The 26,714-nt window shown below is 41.3% G+C and overlaps 2 long non-coding RNA genes across 2 annotated transcripts; one reads left to right on the top strand and one right to left on the bottom strand.

Moving 5' to 3' along the window:
* The first annotated feature begins 2,336 nt into the window (after nucleotides 1–2,336).
* On the top strand, nucleotides 2,337–4,030 carry LOC117276192 (uncharacterized). Its single transcript, XR_004506433.2, has 3 exons — nucleotides 2,337–3,028; nucleotides 3,106–3,217; nucleotides 3,630–4,030. It is a non-coding gene; the product is annotated as an uncharacterized lncRNA (long non-coding RNA).
* An 87-nt stretch (nucleotides 4,031–4,117) lies between these two features.
* On the bottom strand, nucleotides 4,118–26,079 carry LOC138896481 (uncharacterized). The gene is made up of 3 exons (XR_011409663.1): nucleotides 25,962–26,079; nucleotides 23,936–24,004; nucleotides 4,118–4,292 (listed from the first exon to the last, which is right to left on the bottom strand). It is a non-coding gene; the product is annotated as an uncharacterized lncRNA (long non-coding RNA).
* Nucleotides 26,080–26,714: the final 635 nt, after the last annotated feature.

Here is a 26,714-nt window from a genome sequence, read left to right as displayed (position 1 = left end):
TATAATTCAATTATTTGTTGTTCTTAGACCATTCGTATTGAATTAAATCACGTATCTTTTAAACCGCGTATAAATTTAATTATTATTTATTTTAAGGGTAAACAGTTTGACGCCTACCGTTGGGCTAAGGATAATAGTGGTGATTTAATACGAATCTTCAACTTTGGTCGGGGTTATTGTTGGCGCAAAAATGGGAGAAACTATTTTGGCGTCTCGCGAAATTTATTTTATAAGAAATCGACCAACTTTGGTCGATTTTCATGTAAAATAAATTAAAATTCATATTCAAAAAGTCGATCGAAATCGGTTGGTTATTTCGGTTGGTAATTTTATATTGTTAATACAACATACCGAAATCGGTTGGTTATTTTCAAGTAAAAATGCAATTAAAGAGTACAAATAAAATAAAACAAAGTCTTAAACTAAAATGTACCAATGGTCTAGTGGTAGAATAGTATTCTGTCATAGTACAGACCCCGATTCGATTCTCAGGCGATGCATTTTCTAATTACATAATAAAAAATACCGACTAACTTCGGTCGAAAAATACCAACCGACTTCGGTCGATTTTTTCGGCAGAATTTTTCTTTGTTGGTCGTTTGTGAAATTAAATTGATCGACCGAAATCGGTCAGAAATGGCGACCGACTTCGGTCGCAGTTTATTACACACCAGCCTTATTTTGACAGATTAAAGTCGATCGAAAATCAATCGATTTTTCTAATTTTCTGACTGATTTCGATCGGCATTTCGGGACGATTTTTTACAGTTTTCTAATAGTGAAAATTAATTAGCCACGAGATTACCTGCATCAGCATGCACATCTTTGTAAAATAATCAAACAACACATCTCATTAGAAAATGGATAATATTGGATTTCTCGAAAGTTAGTTCACAGGTGAGAATTACTTAAAGATTATATAATTAGACAATAATTTATTTTCTCAATCAATATGAGATATTACATCTCGGCAGTCAAGATATGTAGAATTGGAGTGTATATAACATATTGTGGTGGCCTAACATTGGTAAACCAAGTATTGTAACAGGTTTGCCTTTGATACCATAATATAAAAATAGATTTTGAATGTGATTCAACTTAAAAGACTAACTCATAAAGTGAGACATGCACAAAATTATCTAAGAAGATAACAACCTATTTTATCAACCAATGTAAGACATGAATTAACACTCCTTTTATGGTGATACACTACATGAAATCAACCTTAGTGGGGCGATCAAAGTCGCTACAAAATCCCTAATAGTCGCTGCTAAAAGGTATTAGTGGCGACTTTTGTATTGCCACAAGCACAACCGTAACTGAAGGTTAGTTGTGGCGACATTTGAAGTTGCCACAAAAGGTTGGAAAAACGCTACCAAAAATTATTTTATAAGAACAAATATTAGATGGGTCGCCACTGTATATTCACCTTTAGCAGCGACTAGCATCGCCACAATAATATTTATGTTCAGTGGCAACATTATGTCGCCACTATATGTCTTTTAGTAGCGACAGGCGTGGCCGCAAAATATTTAACCATGAAAGACACAATATTTTCTGTAGCGATTAAAGTTGCTGCAAAAGAAATAAACCTACAGTGGCAACTTTTATATCGCAACAATTACTAATTTTTTGACAAAACTATGTCGCCACTAAAACTTATTTTCTCAACAATTATAACAACCAAAATTATATACATTTCCATGCCAGTAGGAAACTAATTCTCTAAAATTTCATATAGAGATATTCATATCAATTGACTATCAATATTAAAGCAACCAATAATGTTTGACAAACATCAAAAGAATTTCTCAAGCCGAATCTTATAAATATTATCATTACTGAAAAGTCAATTACATATATACTACCCGACACTTCATTATGCATTGTAATTGTATGCATATACATATCCCAAAAAAAATAAAATATTAAGTACTTTGTAACTGCTCCTTGCTCGACACCATCCTTGAACGATACCACTGTTTAAGTGCCTTGTCCCTGCTAGACAAAAGTAATATATACGAGGAACATGATGAGATTTGTTCTATCCAACTACTATCAAAATTCTAAGAATTTTCAATCTATGTCAAAGGAAAGCCAGAAATTGCTTGTGACTTTGTGTACTAAAAAGCAGCTTAACAATTCCAATATTATTCAAACATTCACTGAAACGAGGAAAAACATTCTTCGAGCCAATCACAACCATCAACACCTTTGGTTCCACAGCCAATTCAAAGACAGAATTCTCAGGTTCTAATCTTATTAACATATGCATTGCCTAAATAAGATAGGACGTTTGAAGGATAAATAAGAAGATCATTGTACACAGCTCATATATTTAGGATTGAAATTGCAACAGTAGTATTTGTAACTATCTATTAGTAATAAAATGACATTTAGTTAGTGACATTTATGATAAATGTAAACAAGTTACTACTTGTTTTTCTTGGTAAAAATAAAATTACTACTTACAAATTTCAAAAAGAGATGGTATATATTTTGCAAAACTTCCCCCAAAATTTCCCTAAAATCTCCCAAAAAAACCCTACTCCCTGCAATATCCCTCTCTCAAAAGTCATAACATTCAAGTTCATATCCCCCTTCCCAATTTCTCTATCCCCTCCAAATCCCTCCACCCCAAACGTGAACCTCAAACACCTTCAGGAATAGCAGTATGAAAGTATTCGTGTACTGTGTTGTTGCTTAATTCTCTCTTTCCATCTCTTTGTGTACTGACATTGACACATTGAAAATCACCATTTATCTTTCTTTCTTGATTTGATTCGAATTGCTCCTTCTTTCTGGAGTGTGTTTTGATTTCATGGAGGAATTGAATCATGTTTAGAAGTATTCTAAGTTCAGAATTTCGAAGCGTAATCTATGTTGTGATTTTATTGTGTGAGTGTAAAATAGAATATGTGGGGTGTTATTGTACAATATACTAATGTGGATTATCACATTCACAGATTATGCCCTACGAGTGTTTGACAAAATACCGCAAAGAGCATTTTAAATACTTTGACCTTTGGTAAAGTTTAATCATTTTCGAATATGAACTAATTTGATGAGGCTTCCTGAATTCTTATTTGATTCAATGATGTGCAGGTCACCAACAAAGGTTTATTCTAATCTCAAGGTTGCACAACTCATATGCCTCTCTATTCAGAAAGATAGCTAACAATGCTTATTGTCTATTGTTTCCTTCCACACCTCTATTGTGAGTATCACTGCGCTTTATCTTTGAGAAATTTTAAGCTTAGTAACTTGTTCATTGAGAAGAATATGTTTCCTTCAATATATTGGGAATCAAGAAGTCATAGTGTTTCTTTGTTCTTTGTGTCCTGTATATGTGGGTGTCTGTTTGAGTTTGTATCTCTTTTTCTTTTTCCTTTTTCTCTTTCAGTATTATTTTTTTGACTAAAGATATTCACTGCTAAACAATATTTTTGTTTTAAGTAAATTTTTTATTTTGTGTTTGATAAAACATTAAGTTAACTTATTAGATTTCCATCTTTCTTTTTAATAAGTCATTCTCCAAATTGTCTAATTATAGGGTTTTATTACTTTGATAATTATTTTTCTCCTTATGGTAACTATGCAATCAACTGAACATGTATGCAATTTAACAGGTTAAAATGTACTGATGGCTATGCTGGTTGATTAGCTAAAACATAAGGTTGCACACATGTGATTGGCCTGAGTTTGTTGGATATGGAGTGGCAATGAGAAAGTCTAGTGTGGCATCTTATGGTAAGGTCCTATAGATTTGACGGCCAACAACTTCATTCTTTCTTAAAGTTGTGTTTTCTACTCATAAGGATTTCTCGTTCGTTGATAGAAGATACTCGTGGAATAGTTCAGTTGGTTGCTCTACTGCATAAAGATGATGCTAGTGGTAAAGAAGTTTCACTATATAACTTAATATTTTTAAATTATTCTTGCATGTAGATTATGATATCTTCTTGTAACTTTCAACTACTTGCAAATTTATAACACATTTTATAAAAATATAGATTGAAACCTCAGACAACCTTCTTGTCTCAATTCAAGGGAAATATCAAATGGGCGGATGCACAATGTGTATGCCAAGACCTGGTGTCACAAGTGTATGAGTATCTAATAGATTATACAACACTCCAAATACTGTCTGAAATAATAAAAATAAACAGAATTAAAAATACAAGGAGAGACACTGGTAGCTGCAGAACGGCTCAGAAAGACAGCTCACCACTATGCCCCTGGATAGCGTGGGTGTAAGAAGATAGGTTCCCTACTAGTACTTGCCTCATGTCCTGCACAAAAAGTGTAGCAAGTGTAGCATGAGTACGTAAACAACATGTACCCAGTAAGTATGAAGCCTAATCTCGAAATGGTAGAGACGAAATGACCGACTTTAACACTCACTAAGGGTCATCAATAATAAATGAAATAAATTATAATTATTCAAATCAACATGATTCACAGAGTTAACAATAATTTATTCAATTAGCATAAATAATAAAAATCCTTCAAATGCAATAATTTTTAATCTATTAATTAAATCCTTCAATTTCAATAAAAAGTCCAATTTATCAAATAGCTTTACAAGCTGCAATTCAATTTCAATAAATTTTCAATTTATCAAATAGCTTACAAGCTGCAATAAACTGTCCAAGTATCGTGTAATTATTATTATTAAGCACGATTTATGCTGAGGTCGTACGACTCGATCCATAGTTTAGTGTACACTGTCGAGGGACATGCGACACGATCCATAGATGCATCTTTCCTGCCGAGGCGTTCGACCCGCCCCACAAGAAAAGGGGGACATTTTCTTATGTACCCCCAGAAAGAGAGTATATTCATTGCAAGATAAATTCGGGAGGAAGAACAATTTCTCTTAACAATTAATTAATTTAAACAAAAATTCAAACATATGATATTTCCATCCTTTAATACTTTATCTAACAATTCACAACATATATATAAATATATCAAATAATTTAATTAAGTAAAGACTACCATTTACACAAGTAATTCATGCTTTTGAGTCCTAAACTACCCGGACTTTAGCATTAATAGTAGCTACGCACGGACTCTCGTTACCTCGTGCATACATAGCCCCCACAATTAGCAACAATTATTTAATTATATCACCTATGGGGTAATTTCCCCCTCACAAGATTAGACAAAAGACTTACCTCATCATTGTAACGACCCGACCAGTCGTTTCAGGAGTTATAGCCCCATTTTCTCCATTTCTACTTCTTTCTGTGTTATTCGGCTATATTATGTTATATCGGGTTAGTTGGTTCGGGACCGGAGTGGTTTCAGAGTGAATTGAGACACTTAGTCTCTTAAGTAGAAACTTAAGTTAGAAAAGTCAATCGGATGTTGATCTATGTGTAAACGATCTCAAATTTGAATTTTGATGGTTCCGTTAGCTCTGTTAGGTAATTTTGGATTTAGGAGTGCGTCCAGAATGTGATTTGGAGGTTCGTGGTAGAATTAGGCTTGAATTGGCGAAATTGGAAATTTGGCGATATCGGTCTGCAGTGAAAAATTTGATATCGGGGTCGGAATGGAATTGCGGAAGTTGGAGTAGGTTCGTAGTTTCATTTGTGATGTGTGCAAAATTTGAGGTCATTCAGACGTGATTTGGTTGGTTTCGGCATCTGTTGCCGAATTTGAAAATTTAGAAGTTCTTAGGCTTGAATCCGAGGGTAATTTGGTATTTGGATGTTGTTTTGAGTGATTCGAAGGTTCGACTAAGTTTGTATGTTGATATATGACTTGTTGGTATTTTTGGTTGAGGTCCCTAGGGCCTCGGGGTGATTCCGTGCGGTTAACGGATTTGTCGAAGTAGGAATTTGCAGCTGGAGATGCTGCGTCTGCTATTTCCGCCCCTGCGGAAGGAAAAGTCACAGGTGCGAGGCCGCTGGTACGCGTGGGGAGTGCGCAGGTGAGGACAATGCTAGGCTAAGCAGGTTGCGCAGGTGCGAGTTGTAGGTCGCATCTGCGAGCCCGCAGGTGCGAAACCTGGGGCGCATATGCGGAAAAGGGAGTGTTGGTCAGGCTTCGCAGAAGCGAAGGAAAACGTGCAGGTGCGCCTTCGCAGGTGCGACGGATTTGCCGCATATGCGGAGTTTGGGCGCCTAAGTGAGTTGCGCAGGTGCGGCTCCTTGGACCGCAGGTGCGGTCGCGCGGGTGCGAGAAAAGGGGCCGCAGGTGCGAAAAACCTGGGCATAAACCATAAATAGAACCCTTCGCGAATTAGGTTCATTTCCACCATTTTCAAGTCGGTTTTTGGAGCTTTTGGAGGTATTTTTGAAGGGTGATTCAAGGGCTATCAGTGAGGTAAGTTGCTTGAGCCTAATACTCGTATATATGGTTATTTTTTTCGTTGTTTAATCATTGTAATTAGTGAAAATGAGGGGTTAGGGCTTGGAATATTTGGAGAGTAATTTAAGGATTTGAAGGAGCAAACGATGTCGGATTTTGATGAATTTGGTATGATTAGACTCGTGAGTGAATGAGCTTTCTGATTTTGTAAATTTTTGTCGGATCTCGAGATGTGGGCCCGGGGCCCGGGTTTGAGCCAATTTCGGGTTTTGGTCTAATTTTGTAGCTTTTCTTGTGGAATTCATTCCATTAGCATATATTGATGGTATTGTACTGATTGTGAATAGATTTGGAGCATTTGGAGGCCGAGTCCAGAGGCAAGAGCATTGCTTGGTAGAGATTTGACCTGTTTGAGGTAAGTAACGATTGTAAATCTAGTCCTGAGGGTATGGAACCCCGAATTTTGTATCATTCTACTATTTTTTAGTGACGCACATGCTAGGTGACGGGCGTGTGGGCGTGCACTGTTGGATATTTGTGACTTGGTCCATCCCGTAGCAACTGTAAGGTTGCATACTTTGTTGAAACCATATGATACTTATATGTTTTAGAAAGAATTTCTGTAAATTGGGCTGAATGCAATGTTTGGGCCTTGGGCCAATGTTGTTTGGACCCTTAGGGGCTATTTTTTACCATCCTCTCATTGTTTTCAATTGAAAATCTATATGCAGTCATGTTTATAATTGTTTACCGCATAACTTAGTTTTATGACTCTATTTCGATGCATAAAAATGTTTTGGGCCAAATGCCCTGTTTTACTGAAATACCCGAGTGGCTTGAGAGGTTTATGACTGAGTGAGGCCGAGGGCCTGATTTGTGAGGATGAGCGTGGATCGGGGCGGCTCGCCTGCAACATACTTTCTTATTATAGCACGTGAGTTGTCCGTGCAGATTATAGCGCTTGGGCTGAAGGAGCCCCTCCGGAGTCTGTACACACCCCCAATGAACGCAGGTACCTACTGAGTGCCGAGTGCTGAGTGACTGGGAGGCATGAGTGATTGTGAGGTATGCCCGAGTGGCAAGAGTGATTGTGAGGTATGCCCGAGTGGCAAGAGTGATTGTGAGGTATGCCCGAGTGGCAAGAGTGATGGTGAGGTGTGCCCGAGTGGCACGAGTGACTGTGAGGTTTGCCCGAGGGGCTTTTTATGATTTCATCATTTTTGCTCACCTTTGCATTGAGCCTTTGTTTGAAAAAAAATCTTGGAAAAATATCTTTAAATGATTTTTACTGGAATCGGGTTTAAACGAGATGATTTGATCCAAACACTAATTTTTAAAGCATGTTGTACTTTACTGAGATTTCATGATATGAATGTTGTATGCTTTATTGCTCGTCACTACCACTCAGTCTTTATTTATTGTTGTTACTTACTAAGTTGGCATACTCACATTACTCCCTGCACCTTATGTGCAGATTCAGGTGTAGCTGGACACGCTAGCGGATATTGAGTGTTCGAGTTGCAGACTTTCTTGGAGATAGAAAGGTAGCTGTTTGGCGATCGGAACCCTTGCTCTTCTCCCTCTTATCTTTCCCTAGTTATATTTAGCTATTTTCCAGGCTGAGTTAGCCTTGATATTGTTAGACAGATTGTAGTAGATGCTCATGACTAGTGACACCCCGATGTCGGGCTTTTCCTTCCGCACTTTTATTTTGATTTGAACTCTTTTACGAAGGTTTTTATGTTAAATAACATTGAAATTATCTTTGAAATAAAAATATCGGTTTGTTTTGAAAATGAGTCGGCTTGCCTAATTCCACGATAGGCGCCATTACGACAGGGATTAGTCCGGGTCGTGACAGATTGGTAGCAAAGCCTAAGTTACATAGGTCTCATGAGTCATAAGCGGGTTTAGTACAGTCCTGCCGATCAGTACGAAGACGTCTGTACTTATCTTCGAGAGGCTGCAGAACCTTTAGGAAACTCCACATTCTTGAATTTTTGTCGTGCGAATCTGTTGATTCTAGTAACTAAACATCTATTGTTTCATTCTCTCACAGATGGTGAGGACTCGTGCTACCGGCCAGGAGGGCTAGCCACCAGTACCACCAGCCAGGGCCGCGAGCGACCGAGGCCGGGGTAGAGGCCGTGGTAGGGGCAGAGGTGCAGCCCGTACAACAGTTGGGGCAGTACCTGCAGATCCACCGGTTCTCCCAGATCAAGATCAGGTTCCAGTTGTTGATGCACCAGCTCCGGCACCACCTGTGCCTGTTGTGATTCCAGGCCTTCAGGAAGCCCTAGCTCAGAACCTGATAGCGTGTACTGGCCTTGCTCAGGCGGTCTCTATTTCGACGGCCGCAGCCACTTCTCAGGCCAGGGAAGGCACTCAGACTCCCGTCGCTCGCACACTTGAGCAGGTTATTCAGGGACTTTAGACACCAGAGGCACCACCAGCCCAACCGGTTGCTGTTGCTCAGGATTATGTGGTTCCTGCTATGCCTGAGGATGATCAGCGTAGGTTGGAGAGGTTTGGGAGACTCCAGCCATCACCTTTCAGTGGCACAGAGAGAGGATGCTTAGAACTTTTTGGACAGGTGTCAGAGGATACTCCGTACTGCTGGTATTTTGGAGACTTGTGGGGTCTCATTCACTACCTTTCAGTTTTTTGGGGCTGCACTCAGATGGTGGGAGACTTACGAGAGGCGTAGGCCTGTTGGCGCAGCACCCCTTTTGGAAGCAGTTCTCCGTGGTCTTTTTGGAGAAGTTCGTGCCTCGATCTCGCAGAGAGGAGCTGCGCAGACAATTTGAGCGGCTTTGCTAGGGTGATATGTCTGTGACATAGTATGAGATGCGGTTCTCTGAGTTGGCTCGTCATGCGATCTGGTTGGTTCCCATGGACAAGGAAAGGATCATGAGGTTTATTGATGGTCTCACTTATCAGCTACAGTTGCTCATGACTAGAGAAAGGGTTTCTCGTGCTACTTTTGATGAGGTTATCGACATTGCTCGGCAAATTAAGATGGTTCACGGTCAGGAAAGGGTTGAGAGGGAGGCCAAGAGGTCTCGTGGTCAGGGTGGATTCATCGGTGCTCCTTTTGGGGGTCAGTTCCAGCACGGTAGAGGTCGTCATTTCAGACATGCTCAGTCAGCTCGGCCATTTCATCGGGTACATCATATGGCCATGGTTCTCACAGTTCTTACCAGGTCCACTCATCACTAAGTGCCCTCCCAGTTTAGAGTTCTCCCCGTGCTCTACCTGTTCAGGGCTCTTCCATGCCAGGTTCTTCTACCAGTCATCCCATTGTTAGGGTTTCCCTTCAGTTTCCACCGCCAGTACCAAGGAGTTGTTTTGAGTGTGGGGAACTTGGGCATATGTGGAGGCAGTGTCCTCGTCGTCATGGAGGTCTACCTCAGCAGAGGAGTCAGCCTCCAACTACAGAATCAGTTACCTCACCACCCGCCCAGTCAGCTCGGGGTGGAGGTTAGTCAGCTAGGGGTCGCCCTAGAGGGGGAGGCAGATCAGGGGGTGGTCAGGACCATTTATATGCTCTCCTTTCCAGACCAGACGCTATTGCTTCAGATGCTGTGATTACAAGTATTGTCTCAGTTTGTCACCGAGATGCCTTAGTATTATTTGACCCTGGTTCCACGAATTCATACGTTTCCTCGTATTTCGTCCATTTTTTGGATATGCCCCGTGAGTCTCTAATTTCTTTTGTTCATGTATCTACTCCTGTGGACGATACTATTATTGTGGACTACGTATATCGGTCATGTGTGGTGACTATTGGGGGTCTGGAGACCCGAGTGGACCTTTTGCTGCTTAGTATGGTCAACTTTGATGTGATATTGGGTATGGATTGGTTATCTCCATGTCATGATGTTCTAGATTTTTACGCTAAGACGGTGACATTGACTATGCCGGGAATTCCGAGGGTTGAGTGGAGCGATTTTGTAGATTATGTACCAAGTAGGGTGATTTCATATTTGAAGGCCCAACGCATGGTTGAGAAGGGTTGCCTATCTTATTTGGCTTTTGTGAGGGATGTTAGTGCAGAGACTCCTGTCATTGATTCTGTTCCGGTGGTACGTGATTTTCCGGATATGTTTCCTGCAGACCTTCCGGGCATGCCGCCTGACAAGGATATTGACTTTGGTATTGATTTGGTGCCGGGTACTCAGCCCATTTCTATTCCACTGTATCGTATGGCACCGTCGGAGTTTAAGGAATTGAAAGAACAACTTCAGGAACTCCTTGATAAGGGGTTTATTCGGCCTAGTATGTCACCTTGGGGTGCACAGGTTCTATTTGTGAAAAAGAAGGATTGTTCCATGAGAATGTGTATTGATTACAAGAAGTTGAACAAGGTCACAGTCAAGAACAAGTATCATTTGCCTCGTATTGATGATTTATTCGACCAGCTTCAGGGAGCGAGGGTGTTCTCCAAGATTGATTTGAGGTCCGGTTATCACCAACTGAAGATTCGAGATTCAAATATTCTTAAGACAGCTTTCAGGACCCGATATGGCCATTATGAGTTCTTGGTAATGTCTTTTGGACTGACCAATGCCCCAGCAACATTCATGCATTTGATGAACAGTGTATTCCAGCCCTATTAGGACTCATTCATCGTTGTATTCATTGATGACATCCTTTTGTACTCTCGTAGCCAGGAGGAGCACGCTCAGCATTTGAGGATTGTATTACAGAGATTAAGGGAGGAGAAGCTTTATGCAAAGTTCTCCAAATGTGAGTTTTGGCTCAGTTCAGCAGCATTCTTGGGTCACGTGGTGTCTAGTGAGGGTATTCAGGTGGATTCGAAGAAGATAGAGGTGGTGCAGAGTTGGCCTAGACCGTCCTCATCACGGAGATTAGGAGCTTTCTTGGTTTGGCGGGTTATTATCGTCGCTTTGTGGAGGGATTTTCATCTATCGCATCGCCCTTGACCAAATTGACCCAAAAGGGTGATCCATTCAGGTGGTCGGATGAGTGTGAGGAGAGCTTTCAGAAGCTCAAGACTGCATTGACCACAACCCTAGTGTTAGTTCTGCCATCAGCTTACGGTTCTTACATCGTGTATTGTGATACCTCGAGGATATGCATTGGTTGTGTTTTGATACAGGAAGGTAGGGTGATTACCTATGCCTCGCGCCCGTTGAAGACCCATGAGAAGAACTATCCTGTCCATGATCTTGAGTTAGCAGCCATTGTTCACGCCTTGAAGATTTGGCGTCATTATTTGTATGGGGTTCATTGTGAGATCTATACAGATCACCGGAGTCTGCAGTATCTATTAAAGCAGAAGGATCTTAATTTGCATCATCGTAGATGGTTGGAGCTTCTTAAGGACTATGATATCACTATTTTATACCATCCGGGGAAGGCCAATGTGGTGGCCGATGCTTTGAGTCGCCGGGCAGAGAGTTTGGGGAGTTTAGCATATCTTCCAGCAGCATAGAGACCTTTGGCATTAGATGTTCAGGCCTTAGCGGGCCAACTTATCAGATTGGATATTTCGGCGCCTAGTCGGGTATTGGCTTGTGTGGTCTCCAGGTCTTCTCTTTATGACCGTATCAGGGAGCGTCAGTATGATGACCCCCACTTGCTCGTTCTTTAGGACAGGGTTTAGAGAGGTGATGCTAGGGATGTGACTATTGGTGATGACGACATACTGAGAATGCAGGGCCGGATATGTGTGCCTAACGTAGATGGGCTTCGAGAATTGATTCTTGAGGAGGCCCACAGCTCGCGGTATTTCATCCATCCGGGTGGCGCAAAGATGTACCTGGATTTGAGGCAGCACTATTGGTGGAGGCGGATGAAGAAGGATATAATTGTGTTTGTGGCTCGGTGTCTAAACTGTCAGCAGGTTAAGTATGAGCATCAGAGATCGGGTGGCTTGCTTCAGAGATTAGAGATCCCAGAGTGGAAGTGAGAGCAGATCACTATGGACTTTGTAGTTGGGCTCTCACAGACTTCGAGGAAGTTCGACACTTTTTGGGTTATTGTGGATCGGCTGACCAAGTCCGCGCACTTCATTCCAGTTGGTACTACTTACTCTTCAGAGCGGTTGGCTGAGATTTACATCCGGGAGATCGTTCACCTGCATGGTGTCCCAGTTTCCATCATTTCAGATAGGGGTACTCAGTTCACCTCGCAATTTTGGAGGGGCGTGCAGCGAGAGTTAGGTACTCAGGTTGTGTTGAGCACAACTTTTCACCCTCAGACGGACAGGCAGTCCGAGCGCACTATTAAGATATTGGAGGACATGTTGCGTGCTTGTGTCATTGACTTTGGGGGTTTATGGGACCAGTTTCTGCTACTCGCGGAGTTTGCATATAACAATAGTTATCAGTCGAGTATTCAGATGGCTCCGTACGAGGCTTTGTATGGGAGAAGGTGTAGATCTCCGGTTGGACGGTTTGAGCAGGGTGAAGCTAGGCTCTTAGGTACAGACTTGGTCCAGGACGCATTAGATAAGGTGAAATTGATTCAGGAGCGGCTTCGCACGGCGCAGTCTAGGCAGAAGAGCTACGCGGATAGGAAGGTCCGTGATGTGTCTTTTATGGTTGGGGAGAAGGTTTTGCTGAAGGTATCACCCATGAAGGGTGTTATGAGGTTTGGGAAGAGGGGCAAGTTGAGCCCCCGGTTCATCAGGCCTTTTGAGGTGCTTCAGAGGATATGAGAGGTGGCTTATAAGCTTGCCTTGCCACCCAACTTGTCGAGTGTGCATCCAGTATTTCATGTTTCCATGATCCGGAAGTATATTGGAGATCCGTCCTATGTTTTGGATTTCAGCACAGTTCAGTTGGAGGGTGATATGACTTATGATATGGAGCCAGCGACTATTTTGGATCGGCAAGTTCGAAGGTTGAGATCAAAGGATATAGCTTCAGTGAAGGTGCAATGGAGAGGTCATCATGTGGAGGAGGCCACCTGGGAGACCGAGCGGGAGATGCGGAGCAGATATCCACGCCTATTCGAGACTCTAGATATGTTTCTAGACCCGTTCGAGGACGAACGGATATTTAAGAAGGGGAGGATGTAATGACCTGGCCGGTCGTTTCGGGAGTTATAGCCCTGTTTTCCCCATTTCTACTTCTTTTTGTGTTATTCAACTATATTATGTTATATCGGGTTAGTTGGTTAGGGACCGGAGTGGTTTCAGAGTGAATTGAGACACAGTCTCTTAAGTATAAACTTAAGATGGAAAAGTCAACCGGATGTTGATCTATGTGTAAACGATCTCGGATTTGAATTCTGATGGTTCCGTTAGCTCCGTTAGGTGATTTTGGACATAGGAGTGTGTCCGGAATGTGATTTGAAGGTCCGTGGTAGAATTAAGCTTGAATTGGCGAAGTTGGAAATTTGGCAATTTCGGTCGGCAGTGAAAAATTTGATATCGGGGTCGGAATGGAATTCCGGAAGTTGGAGTAGGTTCGTAGTGTCATTTTTGATGTGTGTGAAAAATTTGAGGTCATTCGGACGTGGTTTGGTTAGTTTCGGCATCGGTTGCCGAATTTAAAAATTTAGAAGTTCTTAGGCTTGAATCCGAGGGTAATTTGGTGTTTGGATGTTGTTTTGAGTGATTCGAAGGTTCGACTAAGTTTGCATGTTGATATATGACTTCTTGGTATTTTTGGTTGAGGTCCCGAGGGCCTCGGGGTGATTCCGTGCGGTTAACGGATTTGTCGAAGTAGGAATTTGCAACTGGAGCTGCTGCTTCTGCTATTTCCGCACTTGCGGAAGGAAGAGTCGCAGGTGCGAGGCCGTTGGTGCGTGTGGGGAATGCGAAGGTGCGGACAACACTAGGCTAGGAAGGTTGTGCAGGTGCGAGTTGGAGGTCGCATCTGCGAGCCCGCAAGTGCAAAACCTGGGGAGTGTTGGGCAGGCTTCGCAGAAGCGGAGGAAAACGTGCAGGTGAACCTTCGCAGGTGCGACGGATTTGCCGCAGATGCGGAGTTTGGGCGCCTAAGTGAGTTGCGCAGGTGCGGCTCCTTGGACCGCAGGTGCGGTCATGCGGGTGTTAGAAAAGGGGCCTCAGGTGCGAAAAACCTGGGAAGAAACCATAAATAGAACCCTTCGCGAATTTGGTTCATTTCCACCATTTTCAAGTCAGTTTTTGGAGCTTTTGGAGGTATTTTTGAAGGGTGATTCAAGGGCTATCAGTGAGGTAAGTTGCTTGAGCCTAATACTTGTATATATGGTGATTTTTTCGTTGTTTAATCATTGTAATTAGTGAAAATGAGGGGTTAGGGCTTGGAATATTTGGAGAGTAATTTAAGGATTGAAGGACCAAACGATGTCGGATTTTGATGAATTTGGTATGGTTAGCCTCGTGAGTGAATGAGCTTTCTGATTTTGTGATTTTTTGTCGGGTTTCGAGACGTGGGCCCGGGGGCCGAGTTTGAGCCAATTTCGGGTTTTGGTCTAATTTTGCAGTTTTTCTTGTGGAATTCATTCCATTAGCGTATATTGATGGTATTGTACTGGTTGTGAATAGATTTGGAGCATTTGGAGGCCGAGTCCAGAGGCAAGAGCATTGCGAGGTAGAGATTTGACCGGTTTGAGGTAAGTAATATTTGTAAATCTAGTCCTGAGGGTATGAAACCCCGGATTTTGTATCATTCTACTATTTTTTTAGTGACGCACATGCTAGGTGACGGGCGTGTGGGCGTGCACTGTTGGAGATTTGTGACTTGGTCCATCCCGTAGCAACTGTAAGGTTGCATACTTTGTTGAAACCATATGATAGTTATATGTTTTAGAAAGAATTTCTGTAAATTGGGTTGAATGCCATATTTGGGCCTTGGGCCAATGTTGTTTGGACCTTTAGGGGCTATTTCTTACCATCCTCTCATTGTTTTCGATTGAAAATCTATATTCAGTCATGTTTATAATTGTTTACCGCATAACTTAGTTTTATAACTCTATTTCGATGCATATAAATATTTTGGGCCGAATGCCCTGTTTTATTGAAATACCCGAGTGGCTTGAGAGGTTTATGACTGAGTGAGGCCGAGGGCCTGATTTGTGAGGATGAGTGTGGATCGGGGCGGCCCGTATGCAACATACTTTCTTATTATAGCACGTGAGTTGTCCGTGCAGATTATAGCACTTGGGCTGAAGGAGCCCTTCCGGAGTATGTACACACCCCCAGTGAGCGCAGGTACCTACTGAGTGTGAGTGCTGAGTGACTAGGAGGCATGAGTGATTGTGAGGTATGCCCGAGTGGAAAGAGTGATTGTGAGGTATGCCCGAGTGGCAAGAGTGATGGTGAGGTGTGCCCGAGTGGCACGAGTGACTGTGAGGTTTGCCCGAGGGGTTATTTATGATTTCATCATTTTTGCTCACCTTTGCATTGAGCCTTTGTTTGAAAAAAACTCATGGAAAAATATCTTTAAATAATTTTTATTGGAACCGGGTTTAAACGAGATGATTTGATCCAAACACTGATTTTTAAAGCATGTTGTACTTTATTGAGATTTTATGATATGAATGTTATATGCTTTATTGCTCGTCACTACCACTCAGTCTTTATTTATTGTTGTTACTTACTGAGTTGGCATACTCACGTTACTCCCTGCACCTTGTGTGCAGATTCAGATGTAGCTGGACACAGTAGCAGATATTGAGTGTTCTGGTTGCAGACTTTCTTGGAGATAGCAAGGTAGCTGTTTGGCGATCGCATCCCCTGCTCTTCTCCCTCTTATCTTCCCCTAGTTATATTTAGCTATTTTCCAGGCTGAGTTAGACTTGATATTGTTAGACAGATTGTAGTAGATAGATGCTCATGACTAGTGACACCCCGATGTCGGGCTTTTCCTTCCGCACTTTTATTTTGATTTGAACTCTTTTACGAATGTTTTTATGTTAAATAACATTGAAATTATCTTTGAAATGAAAATATCGGTTTGTTTTGGAAATGAGTCGGCTTGCCTAGTTCCACGATAGGTGCCATCACGACAGGGGTTAGTCTGGGTCGTGACAGTCTTGCTCCAATTTAATCCACTAGTAGGCGTTTTCCTTGAGTATCTAACTTCGATTGGTTCGAATCTAACCAAAAATAATTCGATAGAATCACTAAAATTTATTGGAATATATTCTATAAGAAAATACTACATTTTCAATAAAATCTAGAAATTAATTAAAGATTCGTCCGTGGGGCCCACATCTCGGAATCCAGTGAAAGTTACGAAATCCGATAATCCATTCTATTACGAGTCCAACCATACCAGTTTGACTCAAATCCGACTCCGAATCGATACCGAAACCTCAAAATTCCGTTTCTATGAGATTTCTAAAAATTTTCCAACTTTCAATCTCAAAACACTAATGTATGGTGAAAGCAATGATATATTTGTATATATAGACCAAATCCGAGTTAGAATCACTTATCCCAATATTTTTTCCTTGAAAATCTGTCAAAAGTCGCCTCTGCTCAAGCTCAAGTTTGTCAAAAATGGCAAATAGGACGAATGTCTTCTTTTATAAACTGTCGAGGTAGCCTTCAGAATTGGGCCTCGATCCTGGCTTTGATCGTAGCCCTCGAGCCTAGGACTCGGTCATGGCCTCGAGCCTGTGCCTTCGATCGTGACCTCGATCTTGGGTCTTGATCCTGGCCCTTGAGCCTTCCCTTCGATCATGGCCCTCGAGCTGGACCTTCGATCGTGGCTTCAATACACAAGCTCGAGCCTGAGCCTCGTCAACCCTGGGCTCAATCACAACCCAGAACGTCCAACAGAAGAGGAAATATTGCAGCAGCTTTTTAAGTCCAACTTTTGATTCATTAACCATCCGAAACTCACCCGAGGCCCTCGGGACCTCAACCAAATATACCAAGTCCTAAAATATCATACGAACTTATTTGACATCTCAAATCACATAAAACGATGCTAAAATCATGAATCATGCTCCAATTCAAGCTTAATGAAACTTAGAATTTCCAACTTCTACATTCGATGTCGAAACCTATCAAATCAAGTCCGATTGATTTCAAATTTTGCACACAAGTCATAAATGCCATAACGGAGCTCTAAAAATTTTCGGAACTGGATTCTAACCCTGATATCAAAAAGTCAACTCCCCGGTCAAACTTTCAAACTTTAAATTCCTATTTAAGCCATTTCAAGCCTAATTTAACTACAGACTTCCTAATAAAATCCGAACACTCTTATAAGTCCAAAATCACGATACAGAGCTGTTAGAATCGTCAAAATTCTATTTCGGGGTCGTATTCTCAAAATGTTGACCGAAGTCAAACTTGGCCTTTTAAAGCCAACTTAAGGAACCAAGTGTTTCGATTTCAACTCAAACACTTCCAAATCTCGAACCAACCATCCCCGTAAGTCGTAAATCATTAAAAGCACATACAGAAAATTTTATTTTAAGGAATGGGGTTCTAAAAGTTAAAATGACTGGTTGGGTCACTACATTCTCCACCTCTTAAACAAACGTTTGTCCTCGAACGGGTTTAGAATTGTACCTGAAGTGCCGAATAAGTGTGGATATCTTCTCCGTATGTTTTCCTCCGTCTCCCAAGTCGCTTCCTCGACTGGTTGGCCCCTCCACTGGACTTTTACTATAGAAATTCTTTTGGACCTCAACTGGCAAATCTGTTTATCAACAATAGAAACTGGCTCCTCTTCATAACCCAAGCTATTATCTAGCTGAAATGTGTTGAAGGCTAACACATATGATAGGTCAGCATGATACTTCCGGAGCATAGTTACATGGAAAATCGGATGAACTCCCGATAGGCTGGGAGGCAGTGCAAGCTTATAAGAAACCTTCCCAACTCGTCTTAACACCTCAAATGGGCCTATAAACCTTGGGCTCAACTTGCCCTTCTTCCCTAATCCCATGATTCCCTTCATCGGCGAAACCTTCAAGAGAACTTTTTCACCCATCATAAAGGATAAATCTCGCACTTTCTCATCTGCGTAACTCTTCTGTCTGGACTGTGCTGTATGAAGTCTGCTCCTGAATCAACTTTACCTTTTCCAAGGCATCTTTCACCAAATCAGTATCCTATAACTTAGCCTCACCGGGCTTAAACCACCCGATGGGCGAACGACATCGCCGACCATATAAAGCCTCAAATGGAACAATCTCGATGCTGGATTGGTAATTGTTATTATAAGCAAACTCGGTCAAAGGCAAGAAATGATCCCACTGACCTCCAAAGTCAATCACACATGCCCTGAGTATATCCTCCAAAATCTGAATTGTTCGCTCTGATTGCTTGTTGGTATGCGGATGAAAGGCTGTGCTGAGCTCTACACGGGTCCCCAACTCACTCTGTACTACTCTCCAGAAATGTGAAGTAAACTGAGGGCCTCTATTTGATATGATAGAAATTGGCACGCCGTACAACCGAACTATCTCCTGAATATATATCTGGGCCAACCTCTCTGAAGTAAACGTAGTCACAACATAAATAAAGTGTGCTGACTTGGTCAACTTGTCAACAATGACCCAAACTGCATCAAACTTCTGCAAGGTCCGCGGCAACCCAACTACAAAGCCCATAGTGATGCGTTCCCATTTCCATTCTGGTAAGGTCATCTGCTGAAGTAAGTCGCCTGGCCTCTGATGCTCATATTTAACTTGTTGACAATTTAGACACCTAGCTACATACTCAACTACGTCCTTTATCATTCGTCTCCACCAATAATGCTGCCTCAAATCATGATACATCTTCGTAGCTCCTAGATGAATAGAATACCGGGAACTGTGTGCTTCCTCTAGGATCTTTTTCCTCAGTCCATCCACATTAGGAACACATAGACGATTCGCAGAACACCATCCGCGCCAATAGTAACTTCCTTGGCACCACCCCGTAGTACCGTTTCTTGAAGAACCATTAAGTGTGGATCATCATACTGGCGAGCCTTGATATGTTCAAATAGTGAAGACTTAGCTACAACATATGCATGAACTCGGTTGGGCTCTGAAATATCCAGTCACACAAGTCTGTTGGCCAAGGACTGAATATTTGAAGCCAATGGCCTCTCCTCTGCTAAAATGAAAGCCAAACTACCCATACTCTCCGCCTTTCTACTCAAGGCATCTGCAACCACATTTGCTTTGCTCGGATGATACAGGATAGTAATATCATAGTCTTTTAGTAACTCAAGCCATCTGTGATGTCTCAAATTTAGGTCCCTCTGCTTGAACAAATGCTGTAAGCTGTGATGGTCAGTGTAAACCTCACAAGACACCCCATAAATATAATGCCTCCAAATCTTAAGAGCGTGAACAATCACAGCTAACTCAAAATCATGTACCAGATAATTCTTCTCGTGGGGCTTCAGTTGACGTGAAGCATATGCAATAACTCGCCCTTCCTTTATCAATACACAACCCAAGCCAACGCGTGAAGCGTCGCAATATACTGTATACATCCCCGAACCGGAAGGCAACAGTAACACTGGTGTTGTAGTCAATGTTGTCTTGAGCTTCTGAAAGCTCACTTCACAATCATCGGACCATCGAAACGGAGCACCCTTCTGGGTTAATTTGGTCAAAGGTGCTGCAATAGATGAAAAACCCTCCATGAACCGACGATAATAACATGTTAAACCCAGAAAACTCTTGATATCAGTCTTCGAAGTGGGATGATGCCAATTTTGAACTGCCTCAATCATTTTGGGATCAACTTTCATGCCCTCGCCCGATACAATATGCCCCAAAAATGCTACAGACTCGAGCCAGAACTCACATTTATAGAACTTAGCATATAACTTTTGTTCCCGAAACGTCTGAAGCACTACTCTCATATGCTGCTCATATTCCTCCTTACTGCGCGAGTAGATCAAAATGTCATCAATGAAGACAATGACAAACGAATCAATATATGGCCCGAATACCCTGTTCATCAAATCCATAAACGCTGTCGGTGTGTTAGTTAAACCGAATGACATCACCAGAAACTCATAATGACCATATCTAGTCCGAAAAGCAGTTTTTGGAACATCCGAATCCCGAATCTTCAGCTGATGGTACCCTAACCTCAATTTGATCTTAGAGAACACCCTAGCACCCTACAACTGGTCAAATAGATCATCAATATGCATCAACGAGTACTTGTTCTTAATAGTGACTTTGTTCAGTTGACGATAATCAATACACATCCATATTGTTCCATCTTTCTTCTTCACAAATAATACAGGTGAACCCCAAGGCAATACACTCGGTCTGACGAACCCTTTGGCTAGTAACTCCTCAAGTTATTTTTTCAATTCTGCCGGAGCCATGTGGTACGGTGGGATAGATATAGGTTGGGTATCTGGAGCCAAGTCAATACAGAAATCAATATCACGATCAGGTGGCATACCTAGAAGATCTTAAGGAAATACATCGGAGAACTCCCGAACTACAGGCACTAAATCAATAGCCGGAGTCTCTGCAGTAGTATCCCGAACATAGGCTAGATAAGCCAAACAACCCTTCTCAACCATGTGTTGAGCCTTTATAAAAGAAATAACTTGATTAAATGAACTAACAGACGAACCCTTCTACTCTAGCTTAAGCAATGCTGGAATAGCCAAGGTAACAGTCTTGGCATGACAATCCAGAATAGCATGATATGAAGATAACAGTCCATGCCCAGAATAATTTCAAAATCGGTCATCTCAAGCAATAGGAGATATGCTCTAGTTTCATAACCACAGAATGTAATAATACAAGATCAGTAGATTCGGTTCACAATAACAGAATCACCCACAGGAGTGGACACAAAAATATGAGTACTCAAGGACTCACGAGAAACACCCAGGAATAGAGCAAATAGAGATGACACATATGAATACGTAGATCCTGGATCAAATAATACTGAGGCACCTTTGCCGCAAACAGAAATAATACATGTAATCACGGCATCAGGGGCCTCTGCATTTGGTCTGGCCAGAAAAGCATAGAACCGATCCGGAGTGCCAACTAGCTGGCCTTCGTCTGGCTGACCTCCACCTCTAGGACTGCCCCTACCCACATGCCACCTCTTGGTAGTCGGACTACTGGTGGAGAAACTTGTGCGGTAATCATAGGCTGCTGACCCTGCTGCACTGGTCTACCCCGCAGTCTAGGGTAGAATCTCCGCATGTGACTGGGGTCCCCGCACTGGTAATAACTTTTCGGTGCGATAAGCTGCTGACTAGAAGTCTGGCCCTGGTGACCTGAATACCCACTAGAAAAACCCTGAATAGCTGGTGGGCAATAAAAACTCCCTGGTATAGCACTGAAATAAGGTCGTACTGGAGCACCCCGAGGAGGCGGTGGTGCTGGATGTAGGGGCCTGTTGGACTGCCCTCTCACGAACTGACCTCTGCCCCCAGACGGAGCACCTCTGAACTCTCCAGAATACCTAAACCGCTTATCTCTCGTAACCTGCTCTCGATTCCGCTGACGTACACCCTCAATCATGCGGTCTATCTCCACGACTAGCTCATAAGAAGTACCCATCTCAACCTCTCGAGCCATAGTGGCCTGAATGCCAGTATGTAAACCCACAACAAACCTTCGCACTCTCTCCGCCTCAGTAGGGAGTATCATAAGTGCATGGCGAGATAACTAAGAAAACGTCACCTCATAATCGATCACTGACATCTGACCCTGCTGGAGCTGCTCAAACTAAAACCTCAACTCTTCCCTCTAGGAGGGTGGAATATCCATGTCCAGGAAGATACGGGTGAACTTGTCCCAAGTTATGGGAGGAGAATCTACTGGTCTCCCAAGAACATATGTGTGCCACCATCTACGGGCTCTGCCTTCTAGATGAAAAATAGCAAAGTCTACCACATGAGACTCCAATATCCTCATGTTGTACAGTTTATCCTTGCACCGATCAATGAAATCTTAGGGATCCTCATGTCGCTCACCCTAAAAAATAGGAGGATGTAGTCTAGTCCATCTATCTAATAGTTTCTACGATCAGCGGCTACAGCTGGCCTGGGCTCAGGTGTAGCTGCTGCTACTGGCTGGGCTCCACCCACGGGTAGTGCACCCTGGGTTTGATATACAACAGTTGACGACCCATGACATCCTGAAATCCCGGTACAGATGTGAAATCCACGGGAGCTGGCTTTGCCACAGGCACCTCATCCTGTTCCTCAATAATGGGGGTTCTCTGCTGGACCTACTGGCGGCATAACTGGAACAGTCCTGGGATATTCTCGCCCTCTACCACGGGCTGGAGCCCTCCCTCGGCCTCTGCCTCGGCCTCTAGCAACTGGGGAGTAGCTCTTCCCTGGTATGGAACCTCATTAGAGCCCGTTCTCACCATCTGTGAGAGAATAAAAGAAGGATATTTAGTACTACATTAATTGCATGATGGAATATGAAGAAAGGTAGTTTCCTAACACCTTATAGCCTCTCGAAGATAAGTACAGACGTCTCCGTACCGATCCGTAGGACTCTATTAGGTCTGCTCATAACTTGTGAGTCCTACGTGAACCTATTGCTCTGATACCATGTTGTCACGACCCAATTTCACCTATAGGTCGTGATGGCGCCAAACACTATAGCTAGGCAAGCCAACTAATAAATTAAACATATATCGATAAAATTTAAATTCAAGAAAAATAATAAGACACCAAATTCTACCAATGTGTGTGCCAAGACCTGGTGTCACAAGTGTATGAGCATCTAGTAGATTATATAAAACCCCAAATACTGTCTGAAATAAAAATAGACAGAATTAAAAAAAATAAGGAGAGACACTGGTAGCTGCAAAATGGCGCAGAAAGACAGCTCACCACTATGCTCCTGAATAACGTGGGTGCAAGACGATAGGTTCCCCACTATTACTTGCCTCAGGTCCTATACAAAAAGTGCAGCAAGTGTAGCATGAGTACATAAACAACGTGTACTCAGTAAGTATCAAGCCTAATTTCGAAGTGGTAGAGACGAGATGGCTGACTTTGACACTCACTAAGGGTCATCAATAATAAATGGAATAAATTATAATTATTCAAATCAGCATGATTCACAGAGTTAACAATAATTTATTCAATTAGTATAAATAATAAAAATCCTTCAAATGCAATAATTTTTCATCTATTAATTAAATCCTTCATTTCAATAAAACTTTCAATTTATCAAATAGCTTTATAAGATGCAATTTCTGCCGAGGTCGTACGACTCGATCCATAGTTTCGTGTACACTGCCGAGGGACGTGTGGCACGATCCATAGATTCATCTATCCTGCAGAGGCGTTCGGCCCGCTCCACAAGAAAGGAGAACATTTTCTTATGTATCTCCGGAAAGAGAGTATATTCATTGCAAGATAATTTCGGGAGGAAGAACAATTTCTCTAAACAATTAATTAATTTAAACAGAAATTCAAACATATAAGATTTTCATCCTTTAATACTTTATCTAACAATACACAATATATATATAAATATATCAAATAATTTAATTAAGTAAAGACTACCATTTACACAAGTAATTCATGCTTTTGAGTCCTAAACTACCCGGACTTTAGCATTAATAGTAGCTACGCACGGACTCTCGTCACCTCGTGCATACGTAGCCCCCATAATTAGCAATAATTATTTAATTTAATCACCTATGGGGTAATTTTCCCCTCACAAGATTAGACAAGAGACTTACCTCGTCTTGCTCCAATTTAATCCACTAGTAGGCCTTTTCCTCGATTATCCAACTTCGATTGGCTCGAATCTAACCAAAAATAATTCGATACAATCACTAAAATTTATAGGAATCAATTTTATAAGAAAATATTATATTTCAACAAAATTTCGAAATTAATTAAAAATTCGTCCATGGGGCCCACATCTCATAATCCGGCAAAAGTTAAGAAATCCGACAACCCATTCAATTACGAGTCCAACCATACCAGTTCCACTCAAATGCGACTCTGAATCGATACCGAAATCTCAAAAATCCGTTTCTATGAGATTTCTAAAATTTTCCCAACTTTCAATCTCAAAACACTAATTTATGGTGAAAGCAATGATATATTTGTATATATACCAAATCCGAGTTTGAATCACGTACACCAATATTTTTTCCTTGAAAATCTGTCAAAAGTCACCTCTGCTCAAGCTCAAGTTCGTCAAAAATGGCAAATAGGACGAATGTCTTCTTTTATAAACTGCCTAGGAAGCCTTCTGAATTGGGCCTCGATCGTGGCTTCGATCATAGCCCTCGAGCCTGGGACTCGGTCATGGCCTCGAGCCTGTGTCTTCGATCGTGACCCTCGATCTTGGGTCTTGATCCTGGCCCTCGAGCCTTGCCTTTGATCATGGCCCTCGAGCTAGACCTTCGATCATGGCCCTAGAGCTAGACCTTCGATCGTGGCTTCGATACACAAGCTCGAGCCTGAGCCTCATCAACCCTGGGCTCGATACCTGGACTCGATTACAGCCCAGAATATCCAACAGAAGAGGAAATATTGCAGCAGCTTTTTAAGTCCAACTTTTGATCCGTTAACCATCCGAAACTCACCCGAGGCCCTCGGGACCTCAACCAAATATACCAAAAAGTCCTAAAACATCATACGAACTTATTTAAAATCTCAAATCACATAAAACGACGCTAAAATCACGAATTATGCTTCAATTCAAGCTTAATGAAACTTAGAATTTCCAACTTCTACATTCGATGTCGAAACTTATCAGTCCAATTGATTTCAAATTTTGCACACAAGTTGTAAATGCCATAACGGAGCTCAAAAAATTTCAAAACTGGATTCCAACCCCGATATCAAAAAATCAACTCTCCGGTCAAACTTTAAATTCCTATTTAAGTCATTTCAAGCTTAATTTAACTACGGACTTCCAAATAAAATTTCGAACACGCTCCTAAGTCCAAAATTACCATACAGAGCTGTTGGAATCGTCAAAATTCTATTCAGGGGTCGTTTTCTCAAAATGTTGACCGAAGTCAAACTTGACCTTTTAAAGCCAACTTAAGGAACCAAGTGTTCGGATTTCAACCCAAACACTTTCAAATCCCGAACCAACCATCCCCGCAAGTCGTAAATCATTAAAAGCACATACGAAAAATTTTATTTTAAGGAACGGGGTTTTAAAAATTAAAATGACCAGTTAGATCATTATAGAGATTCTGTCAAGACCGAAAATCGACAATAACAACACCAAATACGCTTCAAATGATTCTTTTTGTGTGATTTTTTTTGTTGGATTCCTGTAGATTATCAAATGGCTCAGACAAATTCGAGATAAAATCTGAGAATACAAATGTGAAATTGCTGAAAAAATAATTATCCCTAACTGTATTAGGGATTTGAGCATAAACAAAAAGATTAGGAACATAAATTCAAGATGAAATCTTTCCCAAAAAAATTGAAAAATATTAGGGATTTGAGCTTAAACAAAAAGATTAGGGATTTGAACATTATCCCTAACTGCATGTTAGAAATTTTTTTCTTAGAGAATCATTATAAAAAAATACCCAAATATAAATATATCTTACATAAATCTTTATAGGGTTTTAGTTAGATATGAGATAGTAACAAATAAGAAGGAAAGGATGCACGAAATCGATTAAGAACAGAAATCGTTTCTTTGATTCTTCATCCATGAAATTATCGATTAAAGAAGAGCAACTTCTTTCCCCAAAAAAACGAAAAAGATTAGGGATTTGAACATACCTTCACATTTTGATTCGAGGGATTATGATTTGGCTGAAATTTTCGCTGAGGAAAGTAGGGCTTTTGATTGGATTCTAGAGAGAATTTGGCTGAATTTTTTTAAAAGTTTTAGGGCTTCTGTTCGTTCATACCAAGAGCAGGCAATAAGTTTTAATTAATTAGGTATTTTATTTTTTTAATTATTTTAAAAGTAAAAATATGTGGTATTGGAGCGACCCAGTCGCTGCAATTGCAAATTACCATCGACTTTCCAAAAGTCGCCACTAAAAATATGGAGTCAAAATTTTATTTTTAGCGGGATTGAAAATTCCAACCACATCACATCAGAGGCGACCTAAAAAAAGTCGCTACTAAACATTAACCATATGTAGCGACTTATAAAGTCGTTGCTAATAATATAGCTGTTGTAGCAACCTATAGGATCGGTGCAATATGTCGCCACTAATAATCCAATTTCTTGTAGTGGTACTCGAGCCTATTTCTGGCGTTGATATACAATTGCAAATAATATCTGACGTTAAGAGGCGTTCCAAAATATGACGAGGGTTTTAAGAGGGTGTATGCTTTTAAATTAAAAAATTGGGCTAAAACAATAAGTACGTTCAAGTATTAAGACCTAATAGACCCTTAATTTTTCATTTGATTTTGAACTTGTGATTGAAGAATATGTTAAGATTTCGTTAGTTTCATTGCTTATGGAGAGTTATATGAAGTTCAATTGAATTCATAGATTAAATTAATTTTTCATAAGAT

Source organism: Nicotiana tomentosiformis, chromosome 7, assembly GCF_000390325.3.
Source record: "Nicotiana tomentosiformis chromosome 7, ASM39032v3, whole genome shotgun sequence".
NCBI lineage: Eukaryota > Viridiplantae > Streptophyta > Magnoliopsida > Solanales > Solanaceae > Nicotiana > Nicotiana tomentosiformis.
Note: the sequence above shows the minus strand (reverse complement) of the source record. Positions and strands in the feature narration are given on the sequence as shown.